Source organism: Notothenia rossii (genome assembly GCF_949606895.1).
Source record: "Notothenia rossii genome assembly, chromosome: 4".
NCBI lineage: Eukaryota > Metazoa > Chordata > Actinopteri > Perciformes > Nototheniidae > Notothenia > Notothenia rossii.
This window is the reverse complement of record NC_136902.1, coordinates 89,130,227-89,141,930: the sequence shown is the minus strand read 5'-3', so window position 1 is coordinate 89,141,930 and position 11,704 is coordinate 89,130,227. Positions and strand designations below refer to the sequence as shown.

Genomic DNA, 11,704 nt, shown 5'->3' with positions numbered 1-11,704 from the left:
CACTACCCTGGAAGTTAATACAGTTGTTAAAGTTGGAACAGCCTGTGGACAGCCCTTCTTCCTTGCATGTCAGTCGCCGACACCTTCTTACAGAGGACAGGCACATCTAGCTGCAGCACGACCCGTATATTTCCGCACGCCGTGTTCTCAAGACATATATTTTTTTAACATTTTCAACATGGTGGATAAATCCTTATATGCTCCCGGCAACACACTGAGCGTCAACTTTGCCTCCTTATTACACTCACCCCTACTTTAGTGGGAACAATGAGTCTGCGTCTTTGATGCACACAGGAATAAACGCAGATCATCCTCTGGTTGCAGCCTTTACCGGTACTTGCTTTTGATCAAAGTCAATGCGGAAAACCTGCACTCACACAGGTAGGTGGAGGGGAAGGGAATGAGCAATTTTACAGCCTTTTTGGCGAGGTGGGGGAACTCACTATCCACAGACAGCCACAACTGGGCAAGTGTCACTTTACTCGTCTTTTTCTCGTTCCTTTGTGTCTCACGCTGCGCCTCCCCTGAAGCTCTCTGGCGCCCCCCAGGGGAGGCGCGCCTCACACTTTGAAAACCGCTGCAATAGGGTCCTATGTAGTGGCTGATGTGCAACTATGCCATCAAAATCCATATACATATACAAGAAAACACCTTTTGAATAGTTGTCCACTGTAGTGACCTCTATTCGTGAAATACATGCATATACGCTATAGAACATGTAGCAGTACTGCACACAAGGTGCCTAAATGTTCCACTTTGAAGTCAACAAGGATGAGCAATAAACACAAACAGCTGTATGAGAATTTCCCCCAGGGATAATGGGTGATGAAAGACAGTGCTCCTATAAAAGAAGATGAACTTTTATGTTAAAATAAGTGTTTGTTTTTTTGGTTCAGCAGTACCCTGTCAACAGGAAGTGGTATCCAAACAGCAACCTGGTTACAGCAGTAGATGGCAGCAGCAGAGCGTCATGGTGCCGGTGTCTCCAACAGCTGTTCATTCTGACACTGCAGACAGCTGCTGCTCATTATCTAAATGAGTTTGAAATAACGTGCATTACAACTGAACCTTTCCATTTCACATGAACTCATTTACATATCACCTTGCACTGTCTCTTTCTATGAATCCTATATGTGTCACAGGGGAAGTGAATCATAAAAGCTGTTCCAAATAAATACAAAAAAATGGAGGAGCAGGCTGGGTCAACAAAAAGAAAAGTAGTTATCAACAACGAGTAACAAACTGGGTAAACTTGGAGGACATAGGAGACGAGGGAAATCCAAGAATACAGAGAGGGAACCAGGAACCAAACTATGGAAACACTGACGAAGAACTGACAGAGAACACGGGGGAAAACAGGCATGTATACACAAAAGACTAATCACCAAGACAACAGCTGGGGAGGGCATGCAAAACCCAAGGTGTAGCACGTGTAAAGAATTGCACAACAGAGGTGGAAGAAGTACTCAAATATTGTACTTAAGTAAAAGCAGAAGAACCAGTGTAGGAATACTCTGTTCAACACATATATCCACAAAGATTAATACATGAAGACTTGTGACTCTGACTTGACTTGGACTCTTCTTGGGTGACTCTGACTTGGCTCGGACTCGAACACAGGTAATGATGACTCGGACTCGACTCGGAAACTCCTAGGGTGACTCGGACTTGGACTCGGACTCGACTACGACTCTCCCTAGTTGACTCGGACTTGGACTCGGACTCGAAGAATAGTGACTCGAGAGTAACTTAGACTCGTGAAATGGTGACTTGACTACAACACTGAGTCAAACTACACAATATACCTAAGAATTAAAATGAAAACACTCAAGTAAAGTACAACTACCTCAAAATGTTACTTTAGTATAGTAGTGGAAAAAATGTACTTAGTTACTTCCCACCTCTGTTGGACAATCAAAAGGGAGGGAAAACAGAGACAGGAAGTAAAACAAGACAACCCAGCTAGAAATGTTTCCGTTTCTAGAAGTCAGACCTAGAGACAGCTTCACTCTGGTGCAAAACTGCGTGTGCGAAGCCCACACATTTTTATTTTAGCATGTGTGTGAGTGGGGAGATTCCCCTTCGATTCTATTGGCTCTAACGGTCAGAAAGAGATGTCCATCACCAAAATTGACCAATGGGTTCCAGAGAAACGGTAAAACCCCCATTTCCACCCAAATCACCTCAGAGGTGGATTTATTTTTGCTAAACCTCTCTAAAAAGGTCAAATGTCACTTGTTTTGCATCAATCTAGATACAGAGTACTTAATACAGTATATGTTGTACTTTGGATTCCTAAAGCTTTTAGTCTACCTTACCATCATCCAAGGGTAGTTTTCACTGTAAGTAAAAAATTATGTTTGGACGGACACTATCATTTACAGTTTTTTACTATGTTCAATCTAAATGTTATATTCTATATTGATTCTGACTCTTCTGCATCCAACTCACAGGTTTATCATTACTTTGAGAAAAAGATTATTAATTTAACCCTTTTAGAAGTGAATATGGTCATTTGTTCTGGGAATGTCATTTTCGAGCCTGAGACCTGAAAAACAGGCTCAGGGCTCAACGGGTTAAGAGCTGCCGACATAAATGGATGCGGTGCTTCCCTGACCATCAAATACCGCCATCGATGGGAATACATTGCAATCAGTTGAAAGCTCTTTGCGTCTGTTTATGAAGCTGAAGGAGCCTCGGCGCGTCCAAACTGGACGCCAAAGGACCCTGACCAAGCGTCGCTCCTGGACGTTTAGGGAGTGAGAGTGTGTTGGGATGAACAGCTCGTCCCATTCAGAGGCAGGTGCAGATTCAAGCAGTGCATGCCAAAAAAGCCGTCCAAATACGGTATAAACATTTGGGCAAACTGTGATGTAATATCATCCTACGCCTGGAGACTGCAGGTGTATACAAGCAAAGCAGCTGGCAGTTCTTCTGAAGTCAACCAGGGGATGAGGGTGGTCCTGGAGATGACAGAGGGGCTCCAAGGACACATCATTAGCTGTGACAAAATTTTTTCACGTCCTTCGGACTGGCTGAGGGGCTGCTCAGGAGAAAACTGGCCCTTGTTCAATCATTGAGCAATCTAGGGACCTAATAATAACAATAATAAAATATTCATTGAAATGTATCTTTTGAAAATTATTCTAGTTTTTTGTTCTTTTCAATAAAAAAGTTTTTCAACAAACTGGCATTTAAAGGGTTCATATCCCCAAAATATAATTCATATTGTGTATGTCAGGCTGGAATAGTTTTAGAAGATTGAGTCTTTTAAAGTGAAATAAATATTATTATATCTTATTTTTATAGCAGTTTTTGTGAAGGTGGCATTTTATGGCCTTAGGAACAAATACGTTTGTTTTTTTAAGGGACTCAACATTGTAAAAACTGTCTCCTCTCGGATCAAAGAGTTTTTACACTGAACAGAAGGCCGTAGTGACTGTGACATTACACGGCTCTTGCATAAAATGTAATCAGAATCAGAATACCTTTATTAGTCCCACAGAGGGGACCTTTACATTGTTACAGCAGAAAAGAGCCAAAGACAGCTTAATATTACCTAAAGCATGCATAAAAAAAGTATTAAAGATTAAAAAAAAGAAATTATAATTTAAAAAAAGTTACACATTTTACAAAATACACATCCTGTAACAGTTCTGAGGATTTAGCATTTGGTATTCAACAACAACAGGTGCTATAGTCTGTGTTGTTGTTTGTGTGCAGGTCTACTACTGGTTATACAGTCTGACTGCTGCAGGAAGGAAGGACCTGCAGTATCTCTCCCTGAGACAATTACAATTGAGTAAGTGTTAATTGATTGTGGAACATTTTATTTTGGATTTAAAGATGATTAGGCAGGATAGAAATCAACCAGGTTTCTGGGTTCTCGATTGCTAACACACATTTTTTTTTTAAATTGCTGAGTTTCTCAGAACACTAAACACAATTCACAAAACCCCACACCCAAAGTGCAAAACACCTCATTAAATTAAGAACTGCACTCAAAACTACATAAACACTTAACAAATGTAAACTTTTGCACCAAATATAACACACTTCATTCACAATACTAGATGGTTTGACCACCCAGCTACACACTGCTGAGCATCATCTAAAGCACTCTCATCTGTTATGGGCTATGCTCTGTACATAGAGGTTTCTGCAGAGAAAGATTGCTTGAGTTTACAGAAATACAGTAAATGAAGAAATACAAATGAGTTGTTGAAAATATAACATTGTGCAACAGGCATCTCAGCACATAGTTACTCTGCTTCGGATCTCTCTAAGTGTGATGCATTGTTTGCCAAAACCCAGTTTGTAACTGCTGCTTCCTGTGCCTCATTGAATATCCTAAGCCTTCCACCTGCACCTCTTTGTTTCTCCTTCAGATAAACAACAAAGATATAGTGGTTGGTCAGTGTGTCTGTTGCATAACAGTCAGTTTACCACAGTACATTGTGCAGGATGTTTGTTCAGTTATAGTATGCAACATGCCAACAATTCAATTACAGTAATGAAGTAAATACGTTTCACACAACAGATATAAGCTCTGATATATCATGAATTATGCAGAGCTCAGCTAAAAACTGGTAACTAACCTGTTTCAAGTCTAAGTCTCCGGATTACAGAGGCAACAGTAAATCGGCTTAGATTAGGCTGAACCCTCTGTCCAGCCTCTCTCATCAACAAACCATGGTTGATAACGTTTAATTTACAGTAATAGAGAGTATTCTTCTTTGTCCGCGTCCTCTCCCTCCAGCTCTACCTCTACCTCTCATTCTTTCTCCTCTCACTCTCACCCCACCTCTTCCTCCTCCTCTTGCTCTTGCTTCCATGTTGGCTTCCATTGTTGCTGTAAGAAAGTACTCACCTGTGGTCTTTGTATAATGCTAACATCCTGATTGATGAGCCAACAATTATGCCATCAGGTGTTTGGTCAGGTGGAACGTGTTTCTTGATCATTGGTCCATGTGTGAGGCATTTTGAATATCAGTGTTTTAAATCAGCTAACACGTGACTTCATGTCAGATTCCTGTGTCTTACGTGGAGAAACGTGTGCAGTGGTTTGCAGAAAGTGCCATGTTGATTTGCAAATTGTGTGAAAAGCTGAAAACGTGTTTAGAGTTTTGGATATTTGAGCCAATGTTTTGCTCTTTGAGTGTCAGTTAAAATAATTGTGCATTATGTAGAATTTTAGTGTGTTAGCAATCGAAAAAAACTGTAACAATATGTCAATTAGTCAGTGTTTCCTGAGAGTGATCATGATAATAATAATAATAATAATAATGCATTTTATTTATATAGCGCTTTTCCCAACTCAAAGATGATTTACAATATTGAGGGAGGGTAGACAAACAAGGACAGGCAAACAAGTAAGTATAGTAAAATAAAAATAAATAAATAAATAAAAAATAAAATAAATAAAAAAATAAATAAAATAAAAAGGCAGTCAAGAGGAAGTTAATTGAGAGGGGGGGCTTATGGGTAGACAGCAGAGTTCCCGTTAGCCGGTAATTACCGGACTACGACCGGTACAATATCAAAGTGTCCGTTCAAAATAATTTCCGTTTAGCGCAATACCACATCAGTTGCGCAACTTGCGCCACTTATGTGACAGACAAGAAGAGTATGTGACAGACAAGAATAGTCAATTCTAATGTCTAACACTTAATGTGGAGAAAGAGATGTCCTGTATGGGTTGATTGTGCGTTGATCTGTTGGTAATGCCTCGGGGTTCCGGTGGGCATGTAAACAAATGCATAATGCTGCGCTATACTTTGTGGCCTCACCCGGTTGCATAGCGACACTTATTGTTTAGGTGTCTTTTAATAAGCAGAGTCCTATCATTAGCTAGAACTAGCTAGATCTGATCGATATGGACATAAACGCAAGTGAAGTCTAATCTGACGGGTGAGATAGATCAGCTGCTGCTGCTGACGAGTCGACACGCAGCTCTGCATGATCACATGCAGCGGTGAGCGGAACAAAACACACACTTCAGGTTAGAATATCACACGTAGCTATTTTAATTACCTCTCAAATTACCGTAACTAGTTATAGATATGTTTAGTTTTACTGTCGGGTCACTCATTAGTGATCCACGAGCTGCATGACACTGACGGGCTGTCAGGAGAGGGAGAGTGCTCCGTTTATTATTCCCGTGTTATTGTAAATTATTGTTCACTTTTGGATAATGTAGTTAATCTACTATAATTAGTTTGTTTAATATTGAATCATATCAATAAATAACAAAGAAGACCTTTGACCGGCACTTTTTTCATTTAGTCCGGAAGATTTAAACTTTAAAGGACATGTTGACCGGCAATTTTTTTTTCTGGTAGACAGAGTTGAAAAGATGTGTTTTGAGGCGGGACTGAAAGACTGTGAGGGACTCAGAGTCACGGAGATCTTGGGGGAGGGAATTCCAGAGCCTAGGAGCTGCCACTGAGAAGGCTCTGTCCCCAAAGCTGCAGAGTGTGGATGTGGGAATGGATAGGAGTCCGGCTGCGGTGGATCTGAGGGACCGTGGGGGTTGATAAGGAGTGAGAAGGTTTGTGAGATAAGGGGGGGCCAGATGGTGGAAGGAAATGAAGGCATGGATTAGTCGTTCGGCTGCGGGGCGGGTGAGAGAGGGTAGGATTTTTGCAATATTGCGGAGGTGGAAAAATTAGGTTTTGACTGTTTGGCGGATGTGAGGTTTGAGGGAGAGGGTGGGGTCAAAGATTACGCCAAGGTTGCGTGCCTCATTGGAGGGGGAAACAATGGTACCATCGATGGTGAGTGTTATGTTAGTGAACTTGCTGAGGGTGGATTTGGAGCCGATTAGGAGGAGTTCTGTTTTGTTGCTGTTCAGTTTGAGGAGGTTATGTTGCATCCAAGTTTTAATAGCTGTCAGACAGGCATCGATGTGGGTATGGGGTGGGTTATGGAGGGATTTGGTGCTGAGGTAGATCTGAGTGTCATCAGCATAGCAGTGGAAGTCCAGGTTGAAGTGGCGGAGTATCTGACCGAGGGGGAGGATGTAAATGATGAAGAGGAGGGGGCCAAGTACTGATCCTTGAGGAACGCCTTGGGTGACTGAAGCTGTGGCAGAGGAGCGGTTGGGGAGGGAGATGAAGTGGGATCGTTCAATGAGGTAGGACTGGAGCCGTCTGAGTGCAATACCTTCAATACCAATGTCCCTGAGTCGGGTGAGCAGGATGTCGTGGCTCACGGTATCGAAGGCTGCACTCAGGTCGAGGAGGATGAGAATATTGAGGGAACCAGTGTCAGCAGAGGTGAGGAGGTCAGTGAGGACTTTGACGAGTGCAGTTTCTGTACTGTGGTGAGGACGAAATCCAGACTGAAGGGGTTCATAAAGCTGGTTGGTTTGGAGATGGCAGTGAATTTGTTTGGTTACAATACGTTCAAGAGTTTTTTAGAGGAATGGTAGGTTGGAGATGGGGCGGTAATTAGTGAGGGAGGAGGGATCAAGACCGGGTTTTTTGAGGATTGGAGTAACGGCAGCAGTTTTGAAGGCAGAGGGGACGGTTCCTTGGGACAGCGAGGAGTTGAAAAGGTTAGCAAGATAGGGGCAGAGGACAGGGAGGCAGGACTTCAGGAGAGGAGTGGGTAGAGGCTCAAGGGAGCAGGTTGTGGGATTTGAGGAACCGATCAGATGGAGTATTTCAAGTGGGGTAACGAGGTTGAACTGGGAGAGGCGGCGCTGGGGAGGAGGAGTCAGGAGGTCAAGGGAGATGGGGGGAGAAATGGTCGCGGAGGAGGTTGGGGGAGATGCTTGTATATCAGATGGAGCTGAGAAGGAGTGGTTAATGGCGTTAATTTTGTCTGCGAAAAACTGGAGGAATGAGCTGCAAGTAGCGGAAGTAGAAGTAGGGAGGTTATCAGCACGGGGTTTGAAGAGCTTGTTAACTGTGGAGAAGAGGGTCCTGGGGTTACGGGAGGGGTCAGTGAAGATGTTGGAGAGGTAGGCAGATTTAGCGGCAATAAGAGCATCTCTGTATGCATTGAAATGGAGTTTGTAGCTAATGTAATGAACTGTGAGGGATGATTTCTTTGAAAGACGTTCAAGTTGGCGGCCTCGCAGTGCGGGTGTGAACCAGGGTGAGGAGGTCTTGAAAGTAACAGTTTTATTTTTGAGGAGGGCTAAAGTGTCGAGGGAGGTGAGTAGGGTGGAGATGAGGTGGTTGAGCAGATCATCAGCTGAGCTGAGGGTTGCGTCCAGGGGGAGATTAGACGATAGCAGTTGATGATAGGAAGCAGGCTCTGCTGGTGATCTGCTCATGTGTCCCTGAAGAGGCACCCTGGGATTTGTATCACAGTTCGTTCTTGTTTTCCTTCCTTCTGCCGAACAGAGCTCTCAGAAGTCTTGCCAGAGCTAGGAACAGACCCATGACACCCATAGCCAAGAGCGCACCCAGAGCGACCACTTTGGCGGTTTCTTTTGCCTTACGTACCTGCACAGGGGAACAACAGACACTTGTATGTTAGTGAGCCAACTGCTTTTAATATTCAAAACGCTGTTCCTTTTGATGCAGTGTTAAATTACATCTACATGCGGCAAACATTTACTTTATTGGGTTTAACTTTATTTATTTTTATTCTGTGATTTTTATATTTTTATTTTAATATGTATTCTTTAAAATGGTTCATACATTTGGTTGAACTTACATTTTTTTTATTTAAATTATGAGGTTAATGGTTGGCCTTTAGATCTGAAATATGGTATGTTTTTTTGCCGGGGGCAACTTCCTCAACACAGATAAGATCCACAGTGAGGTTACACCATAGGACTTAAGGTTCAGAGACAGCTGGACAAATCTGTCTGTCTGTCTGTCTGTCTGTCTGTCTGTCTGTCTGTCTGTCTGTCTCTCTGTCTCTCTCTGTTTCTCTGTCTCTCTCTGTCTGTCTCTCTGTCTGTCTGTCTGTCTGTCTGTCTGTCTGTCTGTCTGTCTGTCTGTCTGTCTGATACTGGTAAGAAGATACTGTAGTGATCTCTACAATAAAACAGTTTAGTGCAGGACATCCAAAGATAATAACATGGTGGATATGCAAAACAGACAAATTACAGTTTTTCTCGATTGCTAACACAATTTTTTTTTTTAATTGCTCAGTTTCTCAGAACACTAAACACAATTCACAAAACCACACACCCAAAGTGCAAAACGCCTAATTTCTCCTGCTAAATGAAGAACTGCATTCAAAACTACATAAACACTTACCAAATGGAAACTTTGCATAAAATATAACACACTTCATTCTTAATACTAGATTGTTTGACCACCCAACTACACACTGCTGAGCATCATCCAAAGCACTTTCATCTTTTATGGCCTATGCTTTGTACATAGAGGTTTCTGCAGATTGCTTGAGTAAAATTAAGCCAAGTCCAGTTTTGGAAAGTCTGACGTGGTTCCATTCCATTTCAAAGAGCTGTTTGACGCTCGGCGTAACCTTGTCGCACTGCCACTCCACCATCCAATCACAGAGCTTGAGGACTAATCACGGGGTTTGTCAAGCAAGCCGGATGTTGTTGTCCCAAACGATAGCTGGGGATTCTGGGTAGTGTAGTGTCTTCGGAAACTCTGTAGTGTCTAAACTCCGAAAAAATAATTTGTTTCTCCGAATCGAATGTTAAAAACACAAAAGCATTGTACACAATTTAAACCAATCAATATTGTGTAATTAACAAAGATAAACTGATGTTTTTTAGTGGATGAGTAATGCAGATATCCCTGTGTAATCATTTGACAGTGAGGGGAATACTTCCGGTTTTATTATGAAAACTTTGAGACCGGAAAAACAGTTTTCACCCAAGCTAACTTTACATGGAAGCTGCATACACGTTCTCCTGGCGAGACCTCAAATCATCTTCGTAATATCTATCAAACTATAGATCCTACACATCCACTGGACGTAGATTATAAAAGTACAATATACACTTCTCGCTAGAAATCTAATAAAAAAGCATTTTAATGAACAAACTACTCCACAATTCAGAATTTTCCAGAGAGGGTTATTTGTGAATAAACGACCCTCCGGAGCGTTTGCAATCGACGGGAGCATGTTGTTTCTTACACGACCACTAGAGGTGCTACACTTTAAAACGTGACTCAGGGTCGTATTTAGCTGCTGAACAATCGACCTATATGGTCGTTTTTTGTAGGAGGACAAGCTGTGTCATACAGAGTACAGAGCAGTCTGCAGGAGTGTACACAGAGGGAACTGTGTGTGTGTGTGTGTGTGTGTGTGTGTGTGTGTGTGTGTGTGTGTGTGTGTGTGTGTGTGTGTGTGTGTGTGTGTGTGTGTGTGTGTGTGTGTGTGTGTGTGTGTGTGAGAGTGTGTGAGTGAGTGAGTGAGTGAGTGAGTGAGTGAGTGAGTGAGTGAGTGAGTGAGTGAGTGAGTGAGTGAGTGAGTGAGTGAGTGAGTGAGTGAGTGAGTGAGTGAGTGAGTGAGTGAGTGAGTGAGTGAGTGAGGGAGGGAGGGAGTGAGGGAGGGAGTGAGGGAGGGAGTGTGTGTGTTGTATAGGGACCATGGCGGTTTTGCTATTTCTGTAACTGTTGCTGTGCAGACAAAGAGAGATGAGACTTTTTGCTGACTGTTATCTTGCAACGCCCTTTTGAGGAACAGGAACTGTACAAGTGTGATAGTGGCAGGAAACATCTGGGTGTGATGGTGTCTGTCCAGCTATAAATGTTTGGTTCTAAAAACATTATGAGAATGTTACCATTCACTGTTCTAGGAATGTTTTCAGCGGGAAGTTTTCTTTTGGTTCCCAGAATGTTCTTCTGAAAGGTAGGATAACGTTCTCTAAAAATATTCTTAAAATGTTTGGTGATAACTTTCTTAAGATGTTTTTGATAACCTTCTTAAGATCTTTTTGATAACATTGTTCAAACATTATGCTCTACTGTTCTTAAAATGTTTTCAGCTGGACGTTTTATTTTGGTTCCCAGAATGTTCTTCTGAAAAGTAGGATAACTTTCTCTAAAAACCTTTTTGAAATGTTTGGTGATAACCTTAAGATGTTTTTGATAACATTGTTAGAAAATCATGCCCTACCATTCTTATAACGTTTTCAGCTGCAAGTTAGATTTTTTTATGTTGCCAGAATGTTATTATTTTAGAGTAGAGGGTGCAATAACGATTTTTCTCCAATATGCATAAACAGCGGACACTGTTTATACGCAGCCCTCACAGACCCCACACGGCCAGCTTATCCAACAGTTAGAACCTACATACGACACACAACCATTATAGTCAGAAAAAAGTGTGATTATTTTCGGATATTTTACACAAATTATATTATGAATACTGTGGGCCTACATACCTTAGTGTGATTATAAGTGCATGTGAGTGAATATTGGCATGCAAATTCGTTTTTGTACGTCCTATTCATTGTCCCAATGCTCTCATACATCTTAAGAAAGTTATCACCAAAAATGCTAAAAACATTTTTAAATAACGTTATCCTACCTTTCAGAAGAACATTCTGGGAACCAAAATAAAACGTCCCGCTGAAAAGAATTCCTAAAACAATGAATTGTAATATTCTCCGAATGTTTTTAGAACCAAAAATGTCTAGCCGGGAACTCACACATGCCACCGCAAACATGCAATATCTTCTTACAGCTTATCATGAATTACGTGCATGTTTGTTTTTTTCAAAGGGAAAATATGGTGACATCAGATTTTTTAAAACATC

At 41.8% G+C, this 11,704-nt stretch overlaps 1 protein-coding gene across 3 annotated transcripts in view; it reads left to right on the top strand.

Moving 5' to 3' along the window:
- The first annotated feature begins 10,563 nt into the window (after positions 1-10,563).
- Positions 10,564-11,704, top strand: part of LOC307035274 (interferon-induced protein with tetratricopeptide repeats 1-like) — a 36,386-nt gene continuing 35,245 nt past the window's right edge. Inside the window, exons 1-2 of one of the 3 annotated variants that reach the window (XM_079674388.1) lie at positions 10,729-10,794; positions 10,931-10,971. The gene's annotated coding sequence lies outside the window, so the exon portion shown is untranslated. Of the gene's footprint in view, positions 10,795-10,930; positions 10,972-11,704 lie in introns of all 3 variants that reach the window. The other 2 variants (XM_079674387.1, XM_079674390.1) reach the window with 2 other exon arrangements.